This window comes from Canis lupus, chromosome 2, assembly GCF_003254725.2.
Source record: "Canis lupus dingo isolate Sandy chromosome 2, ASM325472v2, whole genome shotgun sequence".
In the NCBI taxonomy this organism is placed as follows: domain Eukaryota; kingdom Metazoa; phylum Chordata; class Mammalia; order Carnivora; family Canidae; genus Canis; species Canis lupus.
In genome coordinates, this window is record NC_064244.1 from 67,876,267 (window position 1) to 67,880,382 (window position 4,116).

Consider the following 4,116-nt stretch of genomic DNA (forward strand, 5'->3'; position numbering starts at 1 on the left):
ATGCTTCACCGACTGAGCCAGCCAGGCGCCCCAGTGCCAGACACTTTTAGTAAGCACTCAATAAATATTTGCTGAATGAATAAATGAATGAATGAATGAGCCTCTCACTGGTCCTCTTCTCCAATCCTGGCTTCCTCAAATCCACCGTCCAGGTGCCCAGCTGTTTCTCCTTAAGCAAACTTGACTATGATTTCTCTCTAAAACCCTCCATAAAACTCTTACTTTCAGAATAAAAGCGACCTCTGGTTTAGCTTACAAGGCCCACAGTGATGTGTTTCCAGGCTAACCTTCAGCTTCCTGTGTCCTCCCCCCAGACATAAACACACACACACACACACACACACACAGCCATGCAGAGAGCCTGGATATACTATTTATGCCTCTGTACGGCTCCCTCGGCCCTTAGGTGGGCCTCTACATTCTCTGACTCATTTCTTTCTTTCTTTTTTTTTAAAGATTTTATTTATTTATTTGAAAGAGAGCAGGAGCAGAGGGGAGAAACAGAAGGAGAGGGAGAAGCAGACTCCCCACTGAGCAGGGAGCCTGATGAGGGGCTCCATTCCAGGCCCCTGGGACCATGACCTGAGCTGAAGGCAGATGCTTAACCAACTGAGCCATCTAGGTGCCCCTCCTTTAAAAAAAAAAAAAAAAAAAAGCCTCAGTTAATAGTATTTTTGGAGCAGCTTCTTGGTGCTAGGCCCCTTGCTGAGCCTTACTGACGGGAGTCAGCCTCTACCCCTTCTCAAAATTCTCCACAGAAGAGGAGGACCTGAAACCATCATCCCATCCCTAGTTCCTTGTTGTCCTCTGGTCCTCCTGACAGCAGCCCCCCTACCCACCCACCTGTTCTAGCCAGGACGCTGGGAGACCTCCCATGAGAAGGCAGCCCCTGGCTCTTACCTGCCTCTGGCTGTGGGATGGCTCCTCATGAGAATGACCAGGAATAACTGGATTTGAGGTCTTTATGCCCACCCCCCACCCCCACCCCAACTTCTGGAAGAAGTGATGTAGGCTGAGCCATCCCTGTCAGGATCCAACCCAGGGCCTGACAGAGTAAAGGGGACATGAAGTGACTCAGGCTGCCCCTCTTCCCTAGGACTTCTGAGCTACAGCCCTCTTCACCCCACAAGGTCCAAGACCCAGAGAGGGGTGAGTTTGTTCACCTGTGTCTCCCCTGTGTGTGCGTGGGCACTTGCTCACGTGCGCGGATTCCTGGGTGTGCATCAGTGGGCCTTACCCCTTGATCCAGGTGACAGCAGCCTGGCCCACACTCCTGTGTGTGTTAGGTGTGCCCGGGAGTGTGCCCCGCTGTGTCTGAATTAGGGTTCATGAGTGCGAGTCTCCTGTTAGGAGATGGCCGTGGCCTGGGGCGGGCGGTTGGCGGTCCTTCCTGGTGTCTGGCTTCAACCTCCAGTGCAGCCACAGGGCGGTGACGATCGCCGTTCGTCTGCAACGGCGGAGCTGCCCCCGCGCCTTGGGAGAGCGACAGCCTGGAACCGCCGCTCCGCCCCCCGGGTAGCCGCCCCTCCTCTCCGGCCTTTGCCTCCCGAGAGCCCATTGCGCTCCCGCGGGTCGGGGAGCGGGGGAGCGGGCGGAGAGTGGCGGTGGGGGGCGCCCTGGCTCCCCGACCCTGCTCCCCGCTGCCCCACCCCCAGCCCCGCACAGTCGCGCAGGACGCCCGCGCCAGCCAGCGCTGGGAGACACAGTGACACAGACCCCGGGCACTCGGACGCACGGACACGCTCGCAGGCTCGCGCAGGGGCTGGGGCGGGGCACGCTCACACGGACCCCCGTGCCTGCAGACAGACGCCCACGCGGACTCGGGTGCAAATGCGCATCCACACGTGGGCGCAGACACGCGGACACACCCTCACACCCCTGCGGGCGTCCACGCAGTGACACAGACACGAGCGCCCAAACGCGCGGCCACACTCGCAGCCACACGCAGGGCCTGGAGCACCGACACACACACACGCGCACACGCACACGCGCGCGGACGGTGGTGCAGGCTCGGTCTAAAAATACAGCCCTCGCCGCCGCCGGCGCCTGCCCGCCAGCGCGCCCAGACACGCCGCCGTGGCCGTCCCCGCGGCCTCGAGCCCCCGACCGCGGGCTCGCCGGCACTCGCAGCCCACGCGGGGCTCGCACGCGCCCCTCAGGCACACTCGCAAAGCACGCTCACTCGGACACACGCGGCGCACGCAGGCGCGCCTGGGCGGACACACCAGCGCCGCACAGTCGCCCCACGCAGACGCGCTCGGGCCGCAGCCGCCTTTGAAATTCAAATCCGCGCTCGTCCTCAGCTCCGCGCGCCCCGCGCCCGCGCCCGCCGCCCCCGGCTCCAGCCTCATTCCGGCCCGCGGCCCGGAGCGGAAATTAAAATTCATTTCGGGGGAGACCTGGGCCGAGCGAGGGGCGCACGGGCGGCCTCGCCGGGAGGGCCCTTTGTGAGAGAGGGAGGGTGCGGGGCGCCCTAGGAGGAGGAGCCCCTGCGCCTCCTGCCATTCGACCTTGACCCGCGGCCGCCAGTTTCTGGGTTCCCCCACCCCCGTCCCTCTCCCCGCAAGGCAAGTGCCGCGCCGGCCAAGGTGGCTGGGAGGGAGAGCCGGCCAGAGGTCTCAGCCTTGGGGAGGAGGGGGCTTCCTGGGAGGCATTAGCTTAAAAAGTGCCCAAAGACAAGAATAACAATGTCATCCCTACAGATCTGCAGACATACCCTGCGCACAAACCCACAGCCTCATCCAGGCACATACAGAGGACACCCGGGGCCACAACCACCCACAGTCACACACAACAAACACAGCATTATACACAATGCCGCCCCCCTCCCCACTTGAAGGCCTGCCAGCAAACCCCCGCACACACACACACAGGGAAACACACCACAGGCTGGCACAGACACCTACCAAACACTGCCACACGGAGATACAGTCACACACAGACCTGCAAATGCCATATGCCCTGACTCATACCCCACCAAAAGGCACAGACACGGGCCTGAAAACACTTCCCCCACATACACACACACACACACACAGGCTTGAGCATGAAATACAAAGAAACACCACATACTGGTTGCACACAAACTCCAACAACTTAACCCGGCCCCGTCAACACACCCCACATTCACCTAGACACTGAGCAGATACACAGACCGCAGCATCACATGGCTGTATGCATTATATGCCATAGGTATACACAAATAGAAAAATTATGCATGAAACACTGCGCACCCTGCATACAAAGACAGACACACTACACACACACACACACACACACAGCAGAGATCCCAAAGCCAGGCCCAGGCTTCTGACGTACAAGGCCTAGGCAGACACATACAAAACCTGCGCACAGGCACACCATATACATACACACAGACTCTCCCCCCACGCATTGACGCACACAACCACCCACACGTGTACCCGAGCTCAGCCCCACTCACTCCTACTCTGACATGCAGAACACCGGCTGGCGATGCACCCCAGGGCCTCTCCCCTCCAACCACAACACTCAGAGCCTTCTCCCTCCACCCCCTGCCCCATCCGTAGGCCTTGCCCCCAAGTCTGGGACCCCTAGAGATCAGAGTTGTGCCAGGTTTGGCAGTGAGCTTGAAGGCCCACCCTCTCACCAAGTAGTGACTGCTTTACTGCCAGCATGAGGTGGTGTATGATTCTAGAGAAAGGGATGTCCTCCTGGGGTGTGTCAGCGAGGAGTGTGGCTGTGCCTGCCAGGGAGGTGTGTACATGTCAGTGGTCTTCTGGGAGGTCCTTCCTGGCACCCCCAGCAACTCTGGTTGCCTCCCCCAAATCCAGGCATCCTGCTTCAGTCTTTCCCTACAGAAGTCAGGCCCTGGGAGTCAGACCCCTTCAGATCTCTTACCCTGAGGGAGCTGGTTCTCTCTGGAAGATCAGCTCTAATCCTAAAATAAATTGTTTTCCACAGTCAGTGCTTGGTCGGTCCTTTGGGGGACATAGGGGGGACAAGGGAGAGGCAAGACTAAGGCAGGGCCTTTCTGAATGAAGGGGGCTCTGGTTCTCTCTGCCTCCTTCTAAGCCATGTTCCTCATCTGGGAAATGGGGGTGACCACACCAGTGTAAGGGTTTGTTGTGACAATAA

General features: G+C 59.3%; 1 long non-coding RNA gene across 2 annotated transcripts; it reads right to left on the reverse strand.

Annotated features, from left to right (window-relative positions):
* Nucleotides 1-417: 417 nt before the first annotated feature.
* LOC118354078 (uncharacterized) lies at nt 418-3,538 on the reverse strand. Of its 2 annotated transcripts, none has more exons than XR_007407862.1 (3): nt 3,131-3,538; nt 1,164-1,473; nt 418-631 (listed from the first exon to the last, which is right to left on the reverse strand). It is a non-coding gene; the product is annotated as an uncharacterized LOC118354078 (long non-coding RNA). The 2 variants fall into 2 exon arrangements; XR_004813999.2 differs by lacking the exon at nt 3,131-3,538 and adding an exon at nt 2,907-3,121 and having other exon boundaries at nt 419-631.
* Between the last annotated feature and the right edge of the window lie 578 nt (nt 3,539-4,116).